The sequence below is a fragment of the Lepidochelys kempii genome, chromosome 1 (genome assembly GCF_965140265.1).
Source record: "Lepidochelys kempii isolate rLepKem1 chromosome 1, rLepKem1.hap2, whole genome shotgun sequence".
Classification (NCBI taxonomy): Eukaryota; Metazoa; Chordata; order Testudines; family Cheloniidae; genus Lepidochelys; species Lepidochelys kempii.
The window spans coordinates 238,606,758-238,632,347 of record NC_133256.1 but is presented as its reverse complement, the minus strand read 5'-3'; the positions used below and the strand labels follow the sequence as shown (position 1 = coordinate 238,632,347).

The following is a 25,590-nucleotide window of genomic DNA, read 5'->3' as shown; positions in this document are numbered from 1 at the left end:
AATTTTTGGGGGCCTGACTGTGGTGGTCTGGGTGATCCTCAAAACAGGAAGGCGTCTGAAACTGCCTACCCTGTAACCTTGAGGGTCTTTATGCTGTGCTGCTTTGGTTCTGTTCCCTGACACCAGTAGCCTGCCCACAAGCACAATGTCTCACTCTGGCTTCCACCAGCCTGGTTACTCCACAGTAACACAACCACCCTTTCACACCTAGCCTTGCCAAATCCATGCTCCTTGAGTTCTGACGTACTAGATGCTCAGACTGTCTCCCTCTTGTTCGTCAGCCCCAGAGGTGTGAAACCTGCCCCCAACCCCCACTTAGCAGTTCACTTTGGCACACACACTCAACACAGTTTGTACAAAAGATACATTTATTTTCATCCCAAGCAGGTAATACAAAAATCACAGACGAAATAGTAAGGGAGAGCGCATACATATACAAGTTACACAGCAAATAAACAAAAGTGCAATCTCAGGCCTTACACTTCCATATTAGATAAAAATCCCTTTTCTTCCAATTAACGGTCCTTCATAGTCTTTTCCTGGGCTGCACAATGAATAGGTACTTGTTCATTTTGTGTGAACTGTGTTGGGAGGTGTTCCTCTCTACTGGGATGTGTTGTGAAAATTGTACAGATTGAGCACAGTTTTCTGTATACATAGACTCATAGGACTGGAAGGGACCTCAAAAGGTCATCCAGTCCAGTCCCCTGCACTCATGGCAGGACTAAGTATTATATAGACTAGACATAAATTCATAACCACAGTCCATATACATACCTCATAATGACTTAAGTTGAGAAGATTACAAGCTTTCATAAAATAACTTGATATAGGTTTATAGTACAGTAGGAATTTGTCTGTAAATGGTGGGTTCTCTGTGACTTTAAGTCTTTAAACCATGATTTGAGGACTTCAGTAACTCAGACAGGTTAGGGGTCTATTACAGGAGTGCGGGGGGGTTCTGTGGCTTGCAGCGTGCAGGAGGTCAGACTAGATGATCATGATGGTCCATTCTGACCTTAAAGTCTGAGTCTATAATCCAGTATGCAATCAGCTGGGTTAACTGCTCATTGTCTGTTTTCCTCTTGGGGTAGCTGGACCCTGATTGTCATTCTGATTCATGACTCTTTTTTTTGGTCCAGCTAGGGTTGGCCTTGCCACTATCCAAGTGAAAGGTGCCCTGGGACTTAAGGAGTACAGGTGCTCAAGAACTCTATAGAACTCTGCTGAAAGCTGGCACCACCAGCAGTGATCCTTAGCCAATGCACAGCATGGTACTAATCCTGACTTAGAGGGAAGAGCACCTCCTGGGGTATCAACAACATCATTTCCTGTATTACTTAGAATGAAAGAACATCTGAGCACTGGCTTGGCCTGAACCCTGCTCAGTTTTAGATCTAAAAGGTTACAGAGCGAGGGCAACTGACTGCAGCCAACCTTTAACATGGGCTTGAAAAAATCCATTCAGAAGGGTGACTAGGAGTGTTGGGGTTTGTTTTGTTTAAATGAAAGCTAGCCCTTGTGGCTGTGAAGGTAACTTCCAAATGCAAACTGAGTACAATCCAGTTAGTGCTGCCTTCCTAAATTGGCAGTCAGAATGCTGCAGTGCTGCTGCTGCTCAAAGCTACCCTAAGATGCAGCAAAATGAAAACTGACCAGAGTCTTGACCGTCTTCAGGGCTGGTTTCTTCCCCATATCCATCCACAGCCAGTTTCCTCTGGCAGCAATGTTGCTGACAAACGGTGTTGTTTTAGCCCTGTTGGGCCCAGGATATTAGAGACAAGGTAGGTGAGGTAATATCTTTTATTGGACCAATTTTTGTTGGTGAGAGAGATAAGCTTTCCTGCTTACACAGAGCTTTCTGGGTCTGGGAAACATACTCAGGGTGTCACAGCTAAATACGAGGTGGGACAGATTGTTTAGCATCAGTAGTTAACACATTTCAAGACACCATTCAAGGTGAAGTGGCCAGTAAACACCACTCCAGTCATAGGAGAGAGAGAGAGAGAAATCTGGGGAGGGGACTTAGTGGGTTATAGATTGTTGTAGTAAGCCATAAATCCAGTGCCTCTCTTCAGTCCATGATGTTTAGTGTCAAGCAAAGTTATGAATTTCAGCTCCCAGGTTTGTTGTTTGAAAGTGTGCAGGTTTCCTTTGAGGGTGAGGACTGACAGGTCATATATAGAGTGTTTGCTTTGTGAAGTGTTCACCCACAGGTGATATAGTGTTTTTGTCATATCATTTTTCTGTGACAGTTCATTGGTAGCATGGTTTCACACACTGTCATAAATATAAATGGAAGAGTAAACACCTTTAAATCCCTCCTGGCCAGAGGAAAAACCCTTTCACCTGTAAAGGGTTAAGAAGCTAGGATAACCTCACTGGCACCTGACCAAAATGACCAATGAGGAGACAAGATACTTTCAAAGCTGGAGGGGGGAGAAACAAAGGCTCTCTCAGTCTGTGTGTTGCTTTTGATGGGACCAGAGCAGGAATGCAGGTCAGAACTCCTGTAAAGGGCTAATAAGCAATCTAGTTAGATATGCGTTAGATTCTGTTTTGTTTAAATGGCTGATAAAATAAGTTGTGCTGAATGGACTGTATATTCCTGTTTTTGTGTCTTTTTGTAACTTAAGATTTTGCCTAGAGGGATTCTCTATGTTTTGAAGCCAATTACCCTGTAAGGTATTTACCATCCTGACTTTACAGAGGTGATTCTTTTACTTTTTCTTCAATTAAAATTCTTCTTTTAAGAACCTGATTGCTTTTTCATTGTTCTTAAGATCCAAGGGTTTGGGTCTGTGTTCACCTATGCAAATTGGTGAGGATTTTTATCAAGCCTTCCCCAGGAAAGGGGGTGTAGGGTTTGGGAGGATTTTGGGGGGAAAGACGTTTCCAAGCGGGCTTTTTCCCTGTTATATATTTGTTAGACGTTTGGTGGCGGCAGCAATAAAATCCAGGGGCAAAAGGAAAAATAGTTTGTACCTTGGGGAAGTTTTAACCTAAGCTGGTAAAAATAAGCTTAGGGGGTTTTTCATGCAGGTCCACACATCTGTACCCTAGAGTTCAGAGTGGGGAAGGAACCTTGACACACACTCAGTTATTATTGGGTCATTAAGTGCCCTGGATGAGGTACTCCACATGTGTAGGACCCATGGAACTTGAAAGGTGTGTTGTGTGTGATGTTAGTCTGCAGGTTTCACATCTGTTGTTCTGGCAGGGTCTAGTGCCACTTTGGATTGGTGTGTCCTGGTCTGTGGGGAGCTGTCTGCTGATGATGAGGTTGGGGGGCTGTTTGGCTGGAGAGGTGTTAACTGCTCACTTCACCTTGCCTCTCTAAGTATCCGGACAGTTTAGCTGCTGCTTGTGGAAGTTCTGAGCAACAGCAGAGAGAGAAACTGGGGAGGTGGATTCAAAATGGAGGCTCCGGAAAGGCTAGGATAGTGGAAACTGCCCCCTTGAAGCGGGCAGAATGCTGAGAATGCAGGCTGCTCCCCAGTTCATAGTTGCCAGGAGGCCCTGGGCTGGGTAGAGGGGCTTCCAATTTTGTCCAACATGTAGCTGGAGGCTGATGGGAAAGATGGAGGGTCCACGCATCCCTGTACGCTTCCCTATTCCTCTAAGATGTTCTAACTTACCTATTGGCACCTAAAGCCCCTAGGGCAGGGGTGGGCAAACTTTTTGGCCAGAGGGCCACATCAGGGTTGCGAAACGGTATGGAGGGCTGGGCAGGGAAGGCTGTGCCTCCGCAAACAGCCTGGCCCCTGCCCCCTATCTGCCCCCTCCCACTTCCCGCCCCCTGACTGCACCCCTCAGAACCCCCAACCCATCCAACCCCCCTGCTTCTTGTCTCCTGACCGCCCCCTCCCAGGACCCCCACCCCTAACTGCCCCCCCCAGGCCCCATCCCCTATCCAACCCCCCCTGTCTTCTGACCGCCCCCCCTGAATGTCCGCCCCATCCAACAGCCCCCTGTCCTCGGAACTACCCCCTGGGACTTCCTGCCCCTTATCCAACTCCCCTCCCCCTTACCATGCTGCTCAGAGCGGCAGGACAGGCTTATTGGAAAGCTTGGAAGGTGGGAGGGCGCAAGCTGTGCTGCCTGCGCGGCTGCGGGGGAGGGGGGACAGTGGGGGAGGGACTGTGGGCGAGCCTCCATGGCCAGGAGCTCAGGGGCTGGGTGTGGCCCGTGGGCTGTAGTTTGCCCACCTCTGCTCTAGGGGCTATTCCAGCAGCAAAGAATAGCAGACCTCAGCAGTGCCCTGGCCATGCCCCCATGCTGGGGCTGTCTTTTGCTTTGTGAAACAGCCATTATGCCACCTGTACACTGTCTAGGAATATTCCCTGGCTAACTTATGCTGCTAGAGAACTGTAGAGAGGCTACAGAGTAATGGCATATAGGACCCTCTGGCTGTGGGGTATCTGTAATAGGATGGCTAATCCCATAAACTGGAAAGCCTGGGGCTAAACCTGCCCTGATTACAGGATGAGCCACACCTGGGTTGAATCAGGTGCTCCCAGGATAAAAAGAGCAGGACAGCGTGGTGGGGGGAGCGTAGGAAACTGTAGCTGCTGCTACAAGGGGTAAGAAGGTGTCTGTAGGGCCCTGAGTTTGGGGGGAGTTGAAGAAGCATGAGAGAGCTCTCCTGGCAGGAAAGCCAGGGAGAGACTAAAAGCCAGCTGGATGAAGACTGTAAATTTGTGGGGTTTTTTGGGTTATATCAGGAGAGAAACCCTGAACTGCTTGTGTCCTAGAGGTCCAGTATGCATCGGAGGACTAAATAAGTGGGACCCTATATGTTGGCTGTCTGAACCATCTTTGAACCGTGAGGCTTTTAAAGGGCTGAGGAGAGGGAAACAGAGGCAGCATGGTACAGAGTGACCTCTGGCCCAAGGGGGTGGCCACTATGTTCTAGTATGACAAAGGAGAGTGCACTGCACTAACCCAGCCTGCAGGTTACCGAGGGTATGTCTAGACTGCAGTTGTAATCTTGAGTCTCAAAGCCTCGGCCAATTGGCTTGTGGGGCTAAAAATAGCAGCATAGACAGTCTCACCTCAGGCTGGAGTCCAGGCTTTGAAACTGAGTGAGGGTCTCAGAGCCTGGCACTCACTATGCTCGCTTGCTTTCCCCAGAGCCGTCCTGCCATCAGCTGAGCTTGGGTCATTTGTTTCCCCACCTCTCTGGCACTGGGAGAAAACAAACTGCTGCCCAGAGGATCCGATACACACCAGGTGAGATTCCACTCCTAGGGAAGAAGCATGAGCCCTAGTGAGTGCAAACCTCTAGGTTTAAATTGTTTTGTGGGGCAACAATCACACTGCCAGGCAGTACTTTATTGCTACCTTAGAAATCCCCGCCAGTCACAGGAGCAAGCAGAACAGCAGAGAAATGACTTAATCATGTTTGTTACGGTAGTGCCTAAGGGCCAGCCAAGCATGGGGCTCCATTGTGCCAGGTGCTATGCAATACAGGGTAGCACCCAGACCCTGCCTGGAAGAGTTTACAGTCTAGACAATGCTGAGATTCCTATTAGTGCTAAAATGGATATGCTTTTGTTTTAATAAAATAAAGGCTATTTATTTAAAATGGTGGTTCTCAAACTGTGGGTTGCGACCCCAAAGTGGGTCGCGAGCACTTTTTAATGGGGTTGGTGTTAGATTAGTCTGAGGGCTTCAGCTCTAGCTGGTGGGGCTCAGGTTACAGGCCCCCTGCATGGGGCTGAAGCCCTTTGGCTTTGGTCCCTTCGCCCAGGGGACAGGGCTTGGGTTTGGGTTGTGGCTTTATTTCCCGCCCCCCAGGGCAGCAAGTTTCAGGCTTCCGTCCCCTCCTGGGGTCGTGTAGCAATTTTTGTTGTCAGAAGAGGGTCACGGTGCAATGAAGTTTGACAACCCCTGATTTAAAACAACCTCCATCCTCTGCGGCTGCTGGACAACCTTATTGAACAGGCTTGTATTTATATGCATGAAATATAAACTGTAAAATGGAAGCAGTTAAACAAAGCATGCTTGCCTGACAGATGTTTGTCATGCTCCAACAGCTTTTATGGTGCCCCTTAAGCAGCGCTGTAGTTAAGGTTCAGAGGCCACTGCTATTCTAATTTGTGGTTCTCTCTGCTCCATTGTGTGCTCTTGGCAGGTTGCAGCATCCGTGCTGGGGTAGGAGTGGGTATGCTAGGTGGAAGGTCTAGCACATAGTCCTTAAAAATACTGAGACCACTGTTACCGGAATTGATACTGTGGTTTAGCATATTTGGTTCTCGAACTTTGCAACCACATATTGCCTTGCAGAAATACAACTGAACAACAGGGGGAGCAAAAGCTTTATGATTAGATCACTCAGCAAACTAATGGCATAATTTTACACTCTCCTGTGTATGTTGGAAGAGGAGCTTATGTTCCAGCCTCCCCCACAAAGGCACCGTTTGTGTTCTGGTAGGTAACAACGCTCTGTAATGTCACAAGTCACATGAAGGTGACTTAGATTCTGAGGTTGAATAAATGGATTTGTAAGAAAGACCTAAATAATTACCGCGCAGCATGTAGCCTCTTTCCAAATGTACTGCCAACTTCACAAGTCAAAGACAGATAAATATTACAGAAGCAATGTCTTTGTACCATTTTCTGGAAGGTTGGATGGTTTGAAATTACGTTTATCCAGGGTCAACAGTCAAGGCAGGGTCCCTTGAGTGTGAGTGGGTGGAATTAAATAAAACTGCAGGTGTTGTGGGGTAGCCTTGGAGTGTGAGCCCAGCAGCAGATTTATTTGATCCTGTTGAAGGCAAGTATGACTCAGCACTTTGCAGGAAGCATTCACAGGAGCAGGCTTTGATCTGCTACCTGCTATTTATTTGCTTAAATAAGATTTTTACACACATTGCCACCTAGTGGCTGAACAGTATAGTATGGTTTAGCATTCCATTACGGGGTGGGGACTGTTAAGCTAGAGCTGGAGAACAGGTGCTGAGAAGTTTCCATGTTGGAAGAAGACACTTGTCAATGATACTCAGCTAACTCTGCTTGTTGTAGGAAAGGATGGGACAAAATAATTGTTGCACTAGAGGAGGGACTGCACAGACAGCAGAGGTGTATATATAATTGGGGTTTGGGTACCTATCCTGAGACATTTGGGGCCTAACTTTCAGAGACACTAAGCACCCACAGCTCCAACTGAAGTCAGTGGGAGCTGCAGGTACTTGGCACCTCTGAAATTCGGTCCAATACATCTCAGGTTGGGCACTTCAAAAATGAGGCATCATCTAATGATGCATACGTGTAGGTGGTAGTGGTGGCTTTTTGGGGTGTGGGGTTTTTTTGGCTTCTGGGGACTTGTTCAAGGTGAATGTGAGCCTCTAGCAGAGGTTGGTGGAAACAGAACTGAGGAAATCTGATTCCCAGTCCTCTGCAGTAAATGCAAAACAATATTGTCTCTGGGTTAAATATACCCATCTGAAACCTTCTGCTTATTAGTGTGTTGTGAAATTCATGAGTTTCAGTTCATAGGGTTTTGAGTGAACTTGATGGGTTTCAGTGCATACGTGTGAGAGGAACACTTTTCAGGTGTATGCAAGAAGAGAAATTCCAGCTGTAGTGAAATATACTATTATGCAGTTTGTTAGAATAACTGTTAACACTGAACTTATGTCAGAAAACTACAGAAACATAAAATCTGTCTTATGGAGACTTTCACAGTCTTTATTTCACTAGACCAAAGCTTTAGGAGAATCTTTCACATGGAGACTTGCTACTTTCTTCTGGTACTGGAAATTTCATATCCAGTGATTCTTATGTCACATGATTAGCTCTGGCTCAAATGATTTCATCACCTGGAAGCCAGGAATCTTCTTTATCCTTCATGAAGCTATAAATCCATCCCACAGGCAACTGATACAGAGGCTGCTTAAGATCTGAGAGAGAGAGACAGACTACCTCTTGGCCAGAAGCTAAATATCAATGACAAACCAGGCACGCACACATTGTCATTGATTTAGTAACAACAATCTAATAGAAGGTCACAGGTTTGCTGTTTTACCTTCTATGACTTCAGTGTGGCCTGCTCCTATCTAGGAAAGTGGATTTTGTGTTGCCAATCCCTCCCTACATTTCACCTTGATTATCAAAATGGCCAGTTGATATCAGATGTGGCCTAATATGGTGCTAATGACATCAGTTTGTACAGGGGGTAAATTATAGTTGTCTATAATGCAGTAAAAGAACAGGAGTACTTGTGGCACCTTAGAAACTAACAAATTTATTAGAGCATAAGCTTTCGTGGTCTACAGCCCACTTAATTGGATGCATTGAATGGAACATATAGTAAGAAGATATACATATATACAAACACGCACAGGACTGTCCCTACAAAATCGGGATATCTGGTCACCCTATTTTTCTTAGCTTGTTGGAGTTCTGTGCTGATCAACTAAAATAATAAGGAACATGTGCTGGTGGCAAAGTTTGCATTTTTTGGCTGAAAAGAACATACAAATTATACATACTTGCATTCTAAATGGGCATTGTTTCTGTTTAATATACTGTATTATGTTCTGCGGAACTAAAATTTAATGCAAATCAGTCAGGCAAGTTTCTCTCTCCATAAACAAATGTCAGAATCAATAATTCTGAAGGGGTAGACCCTCAAATTATTCAGAAAGGAAATGCTTTAAAAATATTAGGGATTTCCCACAATGAATTAGCTGGAATGTACGCTTTATTGAAATGGTCTCCTAGGACATAGGCTTCTGTGACTTCTTTATAGATCTTCAAAAGTGCTCTGTATACAGCAGCTCTTCTGGTATGATGGCCAGATTTTCGAAAGAACTTCTCACCAATGAGTGGAAGGATGCTGTAGTGGTTAGGATGTTTGCCTGGGGCTTGGGAGATGTGGGTTTAATTTCTTGCTCCACCGCTCATGTCCTATGTGACCCTGGGCAAATGACATAGGGTAGGATTCACAAAGGGGACTTAAGTGACCTGCCGCCTACTGGAATTAACAATCTTGAGTTAGGTGCCCAGGTTCCCTATACAATGGATGTAGGGAGAGTTAAATGCCTACAAAAGGATTTATAGAAGCCAGTACATTGATGCTGGGAGCTATCTAAACTAGCCAATAGGAAATGTTGGAGAGGGGCATGGCCTAAGCCTTGTCCCTCAAAGGGAGTTTCCTCCTGGCTGGAGGAAAACACCTCTTCCCCACTCAGCAGTCAGAGCTGTGAACCCTCTCCTGGAGTTGGGTGCTTAAGTGTGTCCATCCCTTACAACCTTTAACCCAGAAGTCAGAGCACTCACCCAGGATGTGGGAGACCTGGGGTCAAATCCTCACTGTGCCTGCTACAGAGCAGGGACCAGAAGTTGGGTCTCTTCACCTCCAAGATGATTGTCCTAACCACTGGGATGGGGGGTATTCGGGAGTAGTGCTCACCCAATCTCTCATGTTGGAGCTGTTCCATTGTGTACAAATACTTAAATATTCACTGGGCCAGAGAGAGAGTGAGAATGACACTATAGCCCTGTGGCTCATATTTTTATCTTTACGGAATCACATCTCCCCCTCCTTAATTCCAATCAAAGTAGAAACTGAAAACATTCCAGATCATTTAAATTGGGAGTTTGCATAAAAAAAACTATATCCAAACTTCTCTACAAAAGCTTCAAGTAGTCTCTGCCAGGTATCCCAAGTATGAAGAAATACTTAGCTACCGCTTTAACTTTCTATAACTGCACCTAATTCCCTTTAGGTTGTTCATGTGTCTCACTCTTTCTCCCCACCCCGCTCTATATTTTGAGATATTTTTGGTGTGAAATTTTTTCCTTTTTGAAGTCAGAGGTACTCTTGGAGGCATGTTTCTAGGTATGGTATATGAAAAGCAGTTCTTCAGACTGTGGAAGACAGAAATGTGTTTTATGGCTCTATATTGGATATACATGTCACAAAATATAATAAACAATATTGAGGTTTTATTATGCAACACTAAATAAACTGCAGCAATATTGTTCAAATCAACATTAATATACTAGGGCTGTCAAGCGATTAAAAATTAATAGCAATTAATCATGCGATTAAAAAGATTAATGGTGCAACTAATTGCAGTGTTAAACAATAATATACCATTTATTTAAATATTTTTGGATGGTTTTCTACATTTTCAAATATTGATTTCAATTCCAATACAGAATACCAAGTGTACAGTGCTCTTTATATTTTTGATTACAAATATTTGCACTGTAAAAACCAAAAGAAATAGTATTTTTCAATTCACCTAATACAAGTTCTGTAGTGCAATCTTTTTATCATGAAAGTTGAACTTAGAAATGTAGAACTATGTACAAAAAAACCCCTGTTTTGTTTTTGAGTGCAATGTAAAACTTCGGAGCCTACAAGTCCACTCAGTCCTATGTCTTGTTTAGCCAATCAAGTTTGTTTACATTTGCAGAAGATAATGCTGCTCGCTTCTTAAGAACAGTGTCACCTGAAAGTGAGAACAGGTGTTTGCATAGCACTGTTATAGCCAGCATGGCAAGATATTTACATGTCAGATGTGCTAAAGATTCATATGTCCCTTGATGCTTCAACCACCATTCCAGAGGACATGTGTCCATGCTGATGACTGGTTCTGCTTGATAACAATCCAAAGCAGTGTGGACCGACGCATGTTCATTTTAATCATCTGAGTCAATGCCTCCAGCTGAAGGTTGATTTTCATTTTTGGTGGTTTGGGGTCTGTAGTTTCCACATCTGAGTGTTGGTCTTTTAAGACTTCTGAAAGCATGCTCCACGCCTCATCCCTCTCAGATTTTTGAAGGCAGATTTTTGGGTTGAGTGCTGTAGCTATCTTTAGGAATTTCACATTGGTATCTTCTTTGCATTTGTCAAATTTGTAGTGAAAGTGTTCTTAAAACGAACATGTGCTGGGTCATCATCCGACTATGATGCTATAACATAAAATATATGGCAGAATGCAGGTAAAACGGACCAGAAGACCTACAATTCTACCCCAAGGAGTTCAGTCACAAATTTAATTAGCTCATTATTTTTTAACGAGCATCATCAGCATGGAAGCATGTCCTCTGGAACGATGGCCGAAGCATGAAGAGGCATACGAATCTCTTTAGCGCATCTGGCATGCAGATATCTTGCAACGCCAGCTACAACAGTACCATGAGGCTGCCTGTTCTCACTTTCAAGTGACACTGTAATTAAGAAGTGGGCAGCATTATCTCCCATAAATGTAAACAAACTTTTGTCTTAGCAATTGACTGAACAAGAAGTAGGACTGAGTGGGTTTGAAGGCTCCAAAGTTTTACATTCTTTTTGAGTGCAGTTATGTTGAATACAACAACAAAACCCCCTACATTTGTAAGTTGCACTTTCATGATTAAGAGATTGCATTTGAGTATTTTTTAATTCACCTCATACAAGTACTATTTATTTTGTTTTTTACAGTGCAAATATTTGTAATCAGAAATAAATATAAAGTGAGCACTGTACTCTTTGTATTCTGTTTGTAACTGAAATAGATATATTTGAAAATGTAGAAAAACATCCAAAATATTTAATTTCAATTGGTATTCTATTGTTTAGCAGTGTGATTAATCATTAATTTTTTTTGAGTTAATTGCGTGAGTTAACTGCGATTTAATAAAAAAAACAGCCCTAATATATATACCCTTCTATTTTGGAGGAAAAGTTTGTGTCATGAGAATCAAAAATAGTAATGAAAACCTATGTTTCAGATTATTTAAAAAAAAAACTCTCAAAAATAGATAAATTTGGCTAAAATTTGTAAATGGCATCTTTTTGCTACAGGAAACAGAATAGGGACTCATCTACAATTTCCACTTTTTAAAAATAAAAGGTAAATATTCAGAAAGTCCTCTCCAATTTGTAAGAAGTGTATGCACAATACACGTGAAAAGGAGCTGTACTTTTGTGATTTCCTTTTTTTCTCCATGTGCTGCTTTTTTTTTTTTTTTTTTTTGAATAGAGGAACAAGTAATGATGCTTTAAAAAGAAATGGTGTAACTTGCCACAGTACAAACCCAAAGCAGCACAGCTGGACCTTATTCGAGCAGAGTATGCTGTCAGTACAATTGATCCTTTGCTCTTTTTTGCAACCCTAGGACGGAGTAAATAACTTATAAGTTGAAGGCACTATAAAGTAGTGAAGTCCCATTTACGTGCTGGACTGGTGCCATGCCCACAAGGGGGCTAACACACTTTGTGACTGGTCAACTCAAAAACCATTTCCTTGTATGCAGTGAAAAGGAGCTGTCTAATTATCTTCTCCTCTGGATCAGATTAAAAGGGCAGAAACTGCACCATGGAAGGGTCTAAAAGATGACCACTTTTCTCGACTACATCAGAAACAAGTTGTTTGCTAGTCCCCCTTAAACAAAATGCTCATTTATCAAACAATGTTCAGCACCAATTATTTTTAAATCAATAAAATGTTCATAATGGATAAACATGTGAACGGTTAATTATTTCTAAAAGTACACAACATGTTGGCATTATGTACAAATTTAATTAGAAACATTTTATCTATTTTTTTTCCCATGAGAATTCACTTGCAGGGGAAGAAAAGTTAGAATATCATAATGATATCACAAACCCAAAAAGAGGAACATAAAGCGACTGTAGAAACTCTCCACATGCAGCAAAAACAGAACAGTACAGCATGTGTGCAGAAAGATATAGAATACAGCGCAGGAAAACACGGTTTAGGTGAGGAACAGTTCTCTGAGCAGAACTTTTGAGGGAGAAAATACAAGTGTAACTCATAGGGGTCCATTATAAATGCAATTTTCTCTCTCTGAAATGTTCACATTTCAAAAGGAGATGAAGGAAAATTTTGGTCAATAAGACAATAGTCCTTATCAACTGCTTTGAAATATTCCAAGAGATCATGACAACTTTTGAAGTTTTAAGAGGTGTGAGACATGAAGAATATAGGCTACAAATGATCATTTTAATAAGCTGATTATGTAAAGAATAGTGACTGAGAGAAGTACTGGCAAAGTATGAAATGGGAAAAGTAGTAATTTCATCATTAATCTTTTCAAACAAACCCTTAATTACAAAATATATAGGACAACCTGGAACATCTCTTTGGGGAGAAATAAATGGTCCTCCCTTTATAAGGAAGTAACACTAAAGAGGTTCAAAATGGTGTCAGTAAGATAAAAGGTCTAAATGTAATGTCTTAACTAATAGGATACATTGTGAGGTAATATCTTTGAGACACAAGCTTTTGAGCTACACAAAGTTTTTCTTCAGGTCTCTGTATAGCTCGAAAACTTGTCTCTCTCACCAACAGAAGTTGGTCCAATCGAAGATATGACCACACCCACCTTGTATCTCTAATATCATGGGACCACCACACCTACAATAAGCCTATCTGTGAGTGTAAATTGTGTAAGGAATGCAGTGTCCTGATAGCTCCAGCTGCAGCTGCCCCTGCTAGCCAATGCCTCGCCTTAGGTATGCTTAAGGCTGTGATTTCTCTTATGGAGCTCGTGGATTTATTTGACTTTCTGTGACCTCCATGACTTCTGCAGGGGTTGGTGCCGCTTACTCCAGGGCCGGCAGAGCAGTTGGCTCCAGAAGTAGAGATTTAGTTGGGATGGAGTAAGAGCCATGGGCAGATTGCGGGCCATGAATTTTTATTTATTGAGCATGACCTGTCCATGACTCTTAACAAAATACCTGTGACTAAATCTTAGCCTCTAGGTATGCGTGGTGTCTGAGAAGCGGTCCTGGTGGTGGTCCTACTGGCTGCACAAAGGGGAAGCTACGTTCTTGTTCAGTTAGAGTTGCAGGTGCTTGACTGGTGGCTAGAGTGACAAATAATGGTGATTTGTCTGTCAAATGTGTGGCAGGCCAAGGTTATTCCCTTTAGCTGGATACATGGTTATAATTTAAAATATACTGTTTATTATAAAAATATACACAAGAAATTATGGTGTGATCAGGAAAAACATGGTGTCACCAATTACTACTTTTCAGTACGTTATTAAAAGGGAAACACAAAACCTCCAATAATCAAGTTATTCAGAAACAAAATATGTTCTGAATAAAATCAGTGGTCTTGTTGTTTTACAAGTTATTTCAATTCTAACAACGGCATCTCTTACAAGCGAATTTTAACCAATGTTGGCAGAGGGACAGTGTGAAGTTGATATCTATCTTTGGAATTTCTTCTGCCCTGTTAAATTTCATAATAAAAAGAACAATATCTTCCTTAAATCCCCAAACAGCTTATAGTGTTTTGATCTCTCTCCTAAACCATGAATAATTGAACAGAAGTCCTTAGATCACCACCTATTCAAATAACATCTATTTTCTCCCTTACAATTTCATGGCATCGCAGCAGTTACAGAACATGTCAGGCATCTTTCATATCTCTTGCACCCCCCTCCCCCCAGCCCCATATGCATAACAACACCAAATACACACTGGAGCTCATTTTTAACACATACAGAACTCATTAGGGGATGAAATTTGGTTACGGGGCTCAGCTCCTCAAGGGTATTTGGGCATTAGTTCTGTATGATAAGAATGTCCCTTATTTTTAAAAAAAATTGCCTGTCCCTTACTACTGTAAATCCACATGGCTGTGTTTTATCTGATATCCCCTCCTTTACATACTGCTTCCCCTTTTGCAGGTAGCTCTACACATCTTGAAGGATAAAGCAGCCGGAGTTCATTTGTTGCTTCATTCCTTGAAGTTCTTAGTGGTTCCCCTGTCCCCCCTAGGAGGCAGGGCTTTCGGGGATGCAGGAGGGCCCTTCCTACAGCTGATGGAGCCTGGGCTGCACAGGGAGCTGGGGCAAAGGGCTGGAGCTCCTGCCCAGTGGGAAGGAGCAGAGGCCAGCTGAGCAGGTTTCTGGGTCCTGGTGTCAGATGGACTAAGAGCACCCCAAAGCACTTCCCCCTCTGTCACTTCCCCCCTGAGAGATACTCCCCTGTCATATATTTTTGAAATGCAATTTTGGCAGTCCTGGTGGGGGTGCCTAATAACTGCCATTGATTTCAATGAGAATTAGTACCTCTGAAGGTCAGCCCAACTCCCTATTGCATGTTTGCAAATAAACTGTCACTCAGCCCTGGTGAAGCTCCCTCTGCGGGACGCTCACCAGGCTGCTGTTTGGGTTCCGAGCCGATGGACTTGTGCTCTCAAGCTTCTCGATCTGGGTAGGGTGCAGCCCTAACTCTCTGTGGGGACTCTCTGGCTCATTTCCTTGACTTAGACATGGGCTCTGTGCGTTACTCCTTCATGGAAATACGGACCATATGGCACAGCAACCGTGGGCCTCCAGGACCAATGTTGAGCTGCTAGATTTCCCAGTGGCTTAACCACACCCTTTTCCAGTGCTGCAATCTCATCAGCACTCTAGGTTTACTGTTACCTCTTCATGGACATGAGAGTTGAAAAGCAAATAGACTTGCAGGCTTTGTAAGGGTTCTCAAAACCCAATCTCTCTTTACTTTAGCTAGCACAAGAAATATACTGATCTGGACAATAATAAGCATAACTAACCTTTCCCTGCCTCAGTTTCCTCCCCGCTCTTGAGCACTCATCAGTATAGGTGCAAATCCATGATTCCCCCTACCCCCCACACATAGCTTCCCCTCTGAATTGTCTAGTCTCTATCTCCCCTGGGCAACCAGTTTCCTTCTTCCTTGGCTGGTCCCACAGTTAAACTGGTCTCCTACACTATGAAAGCAAGTTGTGCACTCCTACTTAAGCTTTCTGTGAGTCTGTTCAGAGTTCTCTCAGGCTCTGTGGCTTTTAAGACCCAGGCTTAACATGTGATGTTTTCATTCTCCTGTATCAGGATTTTCCGCTCTCTAAACTCCAGCCTCTTCAGACAAACTTGGTTGAACTGGTTTTCCTAAGCTTAACGATCCCATTTAGTTGGGGATAGCTCCTGCTTTGAGCAGGAGGTTGCACTAGATGACCTCCTGAGGTTCCTTCCAACCCTGATATTCTATGATTATCCCAAGGTGCTTCTATCTGAATAGGTGACCATTAAAGGTCTAATGACCCACCCTTGCACCAAGTCTGGAAGAGTTTACCATGACAGCAAATGGTGAATTTCACATACAATGATAGAACAATTTCCTAAGATCAACCAGAATTCATAAATTGTACATAAATTCCCCAAATTGTCACAGATTCCGAAAAAGGGATACCATGGAGCCAAATCTATATTCTGACCTGTTTTGTGACATATTTATTAGGGCTGTCAATTAATCGCAGTTAATGCACATCATTAACTCAAATCTTAATCGCACGTATAACAATAGAATACCAACTGAAATTTATTAAATATTTTTGGATGTTTTTCTACATTTTCAATATTGATTTCAATTACAACACAGAATACAAAGTGCACAGTGCTCACTTTATGTTTTTGATTATCATTTTTCAGTGCATATATTTGTAAACAAAAGAAATAGTATTTTTCAATTCACCTCATACAAGTACTGAAGTGCAATTTCTTTATTGTGAAAGTGTAATTTACATATGCAGATTTTTTTTGGTTACATAACTGCACTCAAAAACAAAACAGTGTAAAACTTTACTGCCTACAAGTCCACTCAGTCCTACTTAGTCTGCTAATTGCTAAGACAAACAAGATTGTTTACATTGACAGGAGATACTGCTGCCTGCTTCTTATTTACAATGTCACTTGAAAGTGAGAACAGGCATTTGCATGGCACTTTCGTAGCCAGCATTGCAAGGTATTTACGTGCTAGATTTGCTAAACGTTCGTGTGGCCATTCGTGCTTCGGCTGCCATTCCAGAGGACATGCTTCCATGCTGATGATGCTTGTTTAAAAAAAAAAATTTGTTAATTAAATTTGTGACTGTACTACTTTGGGGGGAGAGCTGTATGTCTCCTGCTCTATTTTACCCGCATTCTGCCATATATTTCATATTACAGCAGTCTCTGATGATGACCCAGCACGTGTTCATTTTAAGAACACTTTCACTGCAGATTTGACAAAACGCAAAGAAGGTACTGATGAGATTTCTAAAAATAGCTACAGCACTCGATCCAAGGTTTAAGAATCTGCAGTGCCTTCCAAATTCTGAGGGACAAGGTGTGGAGCATGCTTTTAGAAGTCTTAAAAGAGCAACACTCCAATGCAGAAACTACAGAACCTGAACCAGCAAAAAAGAAAATCAACCTTCTGCTGGTGGCATCTGACTCTGATGATGAAAATGAACATGCGTCAGTCTGCACTGCCTTGGATCGTTATCAAGCAGAACCAGTCATCAGGATGGAAGCATGTCCTCTGGAATGGTGGTTGATGCATGAAAGGACATGAATCTTTAGTGCCTCTGGCACGTAAATATCTTGCAATGCCAGCTTCAACAGTACCATATGAATGTCTGTTGTCATCTGAAAGTGAGATTGTAAACAAGAGGCAGGCAGCATTATCTCCTACAAATTGTAACCAACCTTGTTTGTTTGAGTGATTGGCTGACCAAGAAGTAGGACTGAGTGGACTTGTAGGCTCTAAAGTTTTACACGGTTTTATTTTTGAATGCAGGGTTTTTTGTACATAATTCTACATTTGTAAATTCAACTTTCATGATTGCACTACAGTACTTATATGAGGTGAATTGAAAAATACGTGTTTTGTTTTACAGTGCAAATATCTGTAGTAAAAAATAAAGTGATCACTGTACACTTTGATTTCAATTACAACACACAATAAAATATATTTGAAAATGTAGAAAACATCCAAAATATTTAAATAAATGGTATTCTATTGTTAAACCGTGATTACTTTTTTAATCACTTGATAGCCCTAATATTTAGGCTTAAAAATAGAAGTCAATGGTATAAAACAAATGTATAACAATGTAGAGCTTCTTCAAACCTATAACCTCTATAGTTCAGGTTCTTGTTTCTAAAAGAATTAGAACATAATTTTTACTCTGTGAAACTGAAAACCCTGACTCATCCTTAACTATGGTCTTGCTGCTGATCCAACATTCATAGCCAACCTCTAATCTAAAAATGTATGTGCCAAGTTCAGAGCCGGTATTAACAGGTGCTCCTTCCATGTAAGTCTCCAGGCCAAATTCAGCAGCCATGTAAATTACACACAAAGTACAAGTAGACCAGTGAGCTGGTTTACATGGCAGAGTATTGCAACTTGCAACAATTTGGCATACATGATGTGCTAACAAGTGTAACTTATAGTATGCTCTAAGGGAGTTGAAGACAGAAAAACAGCTAACAGAAGCTTTTACAGATAAAGCAAACTCCCCTTACAGCAATTTATCTTCCACCCTCCTGTTTGCTTTTCCAGCTACTCCTACCTTCCCATCTGCACTCAAAGCTCAAATCCAAGGGCCTGATTTTGACTTCACTGCAAATTTTATTTAGTCAGCAGTTACTTGGACTTGCTTTGTCCTAAATGAGATCAAGTCTATCCTGAAGTGTTTTATGCATATGGAACAACTTTAGTCTGAACATGATCTGCTAGATTTTACAAAGCATTTCTATTAAATAGCTAATAATTCAGTAGAGCAGAAACTGAATCGAATAGATAAGAAATTAAAAACATACCTGATCCTTCCTGTTCGTTTTTCATCAGAGAAGTATTATCTGTAACACCTTTGCTGTATATTATGGTGTGAATCTCAGATTCCTTGGTTTGTTTTTTTTTTTTTTTTAGAGCCTAGGTTCCCGTCTACGGCCCTTATTAAATAAGCTTTTTCCAGGAAGTATCTGTGGAAAGAATAAGCTAATCAGGCAAAAGTTTGACACTGAGTAACCCCTCCTCCTTTTCCTTCTCAATTTTAATGTCTTCATTTTGTTTTTCTGGTACTCCTGTAAAATTTATCACAAATAGCACTAAATAGGCACTTGGCACACAAAATAGTTCCCATACTTTAGCAGCAGAACCCATCGACTTGTAATGGGGAAATGCTACATGGTGCTGTCGCACACAAATTTGATCCATGCTGTGTAATGAATTATTTTCATAGCCCTGTCCTGCCAAGGTGCTCAGGTCTCTAATCCTGGTGAGACTTGAGGGTGCTCAGCACCTCAGAGGATCAGACCCATAGTGAATTGTGTCTCTCAAACTGCCATGCTTTGAGTGAATGTTATTTGATAATACTTTCAGGATCCAGGGCAAGAACAAAGATGAGCCGGTTTTAGTTAATCCAGAGGGAAAGTCAGTTACAGAAATATGTTTGGAGGTGTATTAAATACATCGGTACTATCTAGGGGTTTTATGTGGGCATTCTATACTTCAGTTTTACGGAGCTTAACAATTGGGGTTTTATGTTGGTATCCCAATGCCAAGATTTTTAAAAATAGGTGCCTAAAACTAGGCTCAAATGGCCTGATTTTTCGAGGGTTGAGCACACTGACTTCTGTAGGAGCTGCTGGAAAATTATGGTTTATAATAATAATAAAAAAAATCCATGCCACTTAATTAGGTATCCAAATGTGGCTGCTATGCTCCACAGCGACACTCAGAGGTGGCAGGAGTGAGGGGCTGGTACGAGGTTCCATCGTTCTGTAGCTCAAGTGGCCAACATCCAAATCCTAGTGGATATTACACTTCCACTGACGTCCAAATAGGTTCTGGCTGAGTAAGAAATATAGGATTCAGCACTTGGATGCTGTGATGGGGTGTCTATCCCACACAAGCCCAGAGTGAGTTAATATGCCAATTAATCTTATATGCTGCACCTGGAGAGAACCAGGGATTGATAGGGCCTAATGGGAGATAAAACCGTGAGGGGGTGGAGGGGAGAAGCTAAGATAGGACTACAGTGCTAGAAGTAAGAGTAGCAGGGGGCCATAGGGAGGAGGTCTGCAGTCACTGTCTAGAGCACGGGTGGGCAAACTGGCCCACGGGCTGTATCCGGCCCTCCAGACATTTTAATCTGTCCCTCAAGCTCCGGCCAGAGAGCAGGGTCCAGGGCTTGCCCTGCTCCACTCATGCTGGGGCTCCGTGCGGCTCCGGGAAGCAGCAGCATGCGGTCCCTTTGCCTCCTATGCATTGGGGCAGCCAGGGGGCTCCGCACATTGCCCCTACAGTTCCCATTGGCAGGCAACCGTGGCCAATGGCAGCTGCAGGGGCAGTGCCTGTGGACGGGGCAGTGCACAGAGTCACTTGGCTGTGCCTCCGCATAGGAGCCAGAGGGAGAACATGACGCTATTTCTGGGAGCTGCTTGAGGTAAGTGCTGCCTGGAGCCTACACCCCTGACCCCCTCCTATGACCCAATTCCTTGCCCCAGCCCTGATCTCTTTCCCACCCTTGATGCCAGCCCAGGGCACCCTCCTGTACCCCCAATCTCTCATCCCCAGACCCACCCCAGAATCCGCACCCCCACCTGAAGTTCTCATCCCCTCCTGCACCCCAACCCCCAATTTCGTGAGCATTCATGGCCCACCAGACAATTTCCATACCCTGATGTGGCCCCTAGGGCCAAAAAGTTTGCTCACCCCTGCCCTAGAGGGAAAGGGAGTTGCCTAGGGACAAGAAGGAAGCCTAGAAGAAGAGGAGGGAATTTGATAAGAGGGGTGAAGTACCCATGGAGAGTGGAGGAAGCTCTGTGGGCAAGCCAAGACGTAGGCAGGGAGATAGAGAGGTGGAGTAGGAAATGCCCAGGGAAACAGCATTAGGGTCTGAGACTGAGTAGACTACATTGCTAGTTCTAGGGTCCCTGGAGTGGCCAACCCAGGTTCCCCTACCAGCCATAGGGAAAGTGGTGCTGGACCTAGATTTGGAACAAAAGACTGCCTGAGATGGCATATGATCAGCTTGTCCCATGTGATTTTGGCTTTTTTGTTCCCCTGAAAGGGGAAGACTATATAGTGACCTGGCTGAAGGGCAAAGTCACTAAGGGGGAGCATCCTGAGTCATCGGGGGTAGGTGGGGCCTCAGCCTGAGCAACTGATGGGATGGGGTGAGATCCAATTCTTAGACCCAGCCACAAGGAGGCACACCTGTGGTAAGTGGGACCCCTTCACATATACCCTCTTGTATTTTTTTTTTGTCTTGTCTGCATCACGTTATTTGGGGGCTCAATTCTGCTCTGACTGAAGTAAATGGCAGAACTGCCTTTGAGGTCAGAGGAACAGGCTTGGGCCCTTCCTGTTCATTTTACAGACTGCACTAGTGACAACCTTTTAAAAATGTAACCTTCGCCCATTAACAAATTGTCTTACAAAGAGATGAGCAGTTAAAGGGATGGACTAATGGATGAGAACTGGACACCCTGGGGGATAAATGAAATAATTTTAAAATTCTGTCCTGTAATCTGAGTCCAGTAATGGTGCTATGAGTAGTAAACTGAGGTTTTCAGCGTGCAACACCTGTCTCTACTCTAATCCTTTCTCTGTTTCAACTAGTTTTGCACACTTATTACTGACATTTTGTAGACTATGAAGATTTCAATGTTAAAACAAGGTCATTCACTGCACAGAAATATCAGTTAAGATACCCACTGCAACGTTTTACACCTGTATTTATAGTGTTATCACATGCTGACAATCTGTATCAATTGCATATGCAAAATGCCATGCACATATCATACAAATTAACTACTGTGCTTTACTATAGGTGAACATATACTTTTGTATGGCTGCATGTGTGATTGGTTACTGAGATGCTATTATGGTGTATACAACAGAATGGGGCGGGGGGTGGGGATCTTAACTCTACTTTCCAGTTTATTCAAATCTCTTATCTTAATGGTGCAGTAATTTAGGACCTGCTCTTGCAATGAGCTCCAATGAGACAGCCCTTCTGCAACTTCTTGTAATGCTCTGGCACCAAGTACTGTTTTTTTGTGTGTGTTTTGTTTTGCATGATTATCTGTAGCCAACAATCCTTTCCCTGATTGCTTAATTTGGGCTAGGATTTGGACATACCCTTTGTGGTAACAATGCAACAAACAGTGTTCGGAGTCTGTAAGCCACAGAAAGAAGGCTCTACCCCAGCAGCCAGCCACCATAAAGAATTCCTCATGTGTTTAGTGCACGTGTATCCTGCCTTGCCTTGATCACAAGGCATATTACATAAGAAGCAAATCAGTCAGGAGGATTAAGGCTCAGCAGACTTTACTGGTGATTTACAGAGCATCTAGTAGAAATGCATCACAGATGACCAGACAGCAAGTGTGAAAAATCAGGACGGGGTGGGGGGTAATAGGAGCCTATATAAGAAAAAGGCCCAAAAATCGGGACTGTCCCTATAAAATTGGGACATCTGATCACCTTACAGATGACCACAGACATTTCTTCAAGTAACTGGTTAAGAATTCAGTTAAACGGAACTAGCAAGACCATTTGCACTAGCCCCATCTGAGAACTTCCAGCACTGCTGTATGCCTCAGGATTATTTTAGCAAAAGTCTTGTAACATGATCAGATTTGTGAGTCCCCAATTGATGCTGTTGCAGATAGTTGTACCAGTTTTGTTGAACTGGACCAGTAGGTAGTTTAGATCTGGAGAAATGTTTTAGTGGTGATGCAGTCCTTTCGCTTATTCCTAGTAGTGTTTTTTTTCCTTTGAGTGAGACTCCCTGACTAAAAACTGTTACTTAGTTGAAGAGCTGCTGCCTACATGTAATACACATGGAAGCAAACAAAAAACAGATGGTGTCATCCACTAAGACTTACCTTTAACTTTAACTGCTGTAAAGTAGGAGTAATTCCATGAAATCAATGGAATTGCATCATCGTAAAACCAATGCAAGTGAGAGGAGAATCAGGTTCTTATTTTTTTCTCATCAAAGTCATATGCATTACTAAACGTTTTCCCACCTAGAGCAACCTCAGGTGGATCCTACTAGAGCTGGGATCAGTGGAAAGGTAATCTCTCTCCAAAGTGATATGTTTTTCTAGAATGATTGGTACGAAAACTGCAATCCAAATGACTTGGAAAAAACCTCAGAATCCACATAATTATCTTCCAGAAAATGTGCACATGAATTTCTGATTAAAGTGCAACAAGCCCAAAGCCCAAAGGAAATTCTCAGGACAGACACATTTTTAGTTTGAATTTGAAAATGTAACAGGAAATTAAAGTAAGATGGAAAGGTCTATGACCAATACCCATGAAGAATCATTTGACCAGTGTCTAGATCTCAGCTGTACAACAAAACTAAGCAAACCACCAAGAAATATCTATTTGTTATGCTTTTAAGTGGGGGTTTCTTATTTCCTAAGCTCAAACCACTTTAAGTAAATAAAATTGACTACAGGAAATGTGTGCATTATGATTTTCATTGATGTACTTGTAACTGTAAAATATATGGACTCTGTCAGCATTAAAACGGCCTTTTCTTTGCAGTCCATCTAACAAGATACACCGGACAATAAAGGGTCCAATCCTGCTCCCAATGAGGTGAATAGCAAAACTCCTATTTCATATTAAGAGCAGGATCTGTGGTTACTGGTGACTGAATAGCTCCAGATATATTTGAGTTGATGCAAGAGATTTTAATCACAAAGGTCAGTCTTGACAGCATCTTAATTCTGCTCCCTTATGTGTCTTCACTCTGTACCCCTTACTGACACTGGTGAGCACAAAAACAGTTCCATTGGTGCCAGTGGGACGACTACTTGTGAGTAACTGCTTACCTGCCTGACTACAAGGTTCACAATCCAGGCCTATAATAAGTTTACTAGTCTTGATCCTACTGACCCTCTGTGTGCTGAACTCTCCTTGAAAACATACTAGAATATATTCTCATCTGCGCAGTAGTACAAAATGGTGCACATGTGAATCCATAACTATAGAAAAAAGTGCAATGCAAACACAAACCACTGCTTACTTCGATGTATTTACATATGCTTGTTGGAAGAGCTGTAGTGCAAATAATACAATTCCAGATTTACAATATTTAATGCTTTATTATCAGAATAATATTTCCAGTTACCCAGCTGCTGTGGAAAACCCTCATTCTGAATATATTGTTCTCCGGGCATTAATATTAGCATTAGGACAAGTAGTTTTGCATAAAATTGAACATTCCCCTCCCTCAAAAAAAAACAACAACAACACACAACCAACCAACCAACCATCCAGTCCATCATTAGCTGGAATCTCTAAAGGATATGGGGCAACCACATCTGCACGCCGTATTCAAGATGTGGGCATACTATGGATTTATATAGAGGCAATATGATATTTTCTGTCTTATTATCTATCCCTTTCTTAATGATTCCCAACATTCTGTTTGTTTTTCTGACTGCTGCTGTACATTGCGTGGATGTTTTCAGAGAACTGTCCACAATGACTCCAAGATCTTTCTTGAGTGGTAACAGCTAATTTAGACCCCATCATTTTATATGTATAGTTGGGATTATGTTTTCCAATGGGCATTACTTTGCATTTAGCAACACTGAATTTCATCTGCCATTTTGTTGCCCAGGCACCCAGTTCTGAGAGAGCCTTTTGTAGCTCTTCAGTCTGCCTGGGACTTAACTGTCCTGAGTAGTTTTGTATCATCTGCAAATTTTGCCACCTAACTGTTTTACCCCTTTTCCCAGATCATTTATGAATATGTTGAATAGGACTGGTCCCAGTACAGACCCCTGGGGAACACCACTATTTACCTCTCTCCATTCTGAAAACTGATCATTTATTCCTACCCATTGTTTCCTATCTTTTAACCAGTTACCAATCCATGAGGGGACCTTCCCTCTTATCCCATAACTGCTTACCTTGCTTAAGAGCCTTTGGTTAGGGACCTTGTCAAAGGCTTTCTGAAAATCTAAATACACTATATCCACTGGATCCCCTTTGTCCACATGCTTGTTGACCCCCACAAAGAATTCTAGTTGATTGGTGAGGCATGATTTCCCTTTACAAAAACCATGTTGACTCTTCCCCAACAAATTATGTGTTCATCTATGTTTCTGACAATTTTGTTCTTTACTATAGTTTCAACCAGTGTGCCCGGTACTGAAGTCAGGCTTACCAGCCTGTAATTGTCGGGGTCTGGAGCCCTTTTTAAAAAGAGGCATCACATTAGCTATCCTCCAGTCATTTGGTCCAGAAGCTGATTTAAATGATAGGTTACGGATGACAGTTAGTAGTCCTGCAATTTTGCATTTGAGTTTCTTCAGAACTCTTGGGTGAATACCATCTGGTCCTGGTGACTTATTACTGTTTAGTTTATCAATTTGTTCCAAAACCACATCTAATGACACCTCATTCTCAGACAGTTCTTCAGATTTGTCACCTAAAAAAAAAGCTCAGGTTTGGGAATCTGCCTCACATCATCAGCTGTGAAGACCAATGCAAAGAATTCATTTAGTTTCTCTGCAATGGCCTTATCGTCCTTGAGTGCTCCTTTATCATCTTTATCACCCACTGGTTCTTTAGCAGGCTTCCTGCTTCTGATGTACTTAACATTTTTTGCTAATACTTTTTGAGTCTTCAGCTAGCTGTTCTTCAAATTCTCTTTTGGCCTTCCTAATCATATTTTTATGCTTCATTTGCCAGAGTTTATGCTCCTTTCTATTTTCCTCATTTACTACTTAAATTGACCCCAAAATAGATAAGTTCTACAATTTCCTTTTCATTTGCAACTTTCC

At 42.4% G+C, this 25,590-nt stretch overlaps 1 protein-coding gene across 2 annotated transcripts in view; it reads left to right on the top strand.

Annotated features, from left to right (window-relative positions):
• The window catches only part of BPGM (bisphosphoglycerate mutase), a 110,110-nt gene that overhangs the window by 30,207 nt on the left and 54,313 nt on the right, over nucleotides 1-25,590 (top strand). Inside the window, exon 5 of one of the 2 annotated variants that reach the window (XM_073319502.1) lies at nucleotides 23,339-23,355. The exons of the other annotated variant lie outside the window; for it this stretch is intronic. The gene's annotated coding sequence lies outside the window, so the exon portion shown is untranslated. Of the gene's footprint in view, nucleotides 1-23,338; nucleotides 23,356-25,590 lie in introns of those variants that run through there. 2 annotated transcript variants of the gene reach the window in all.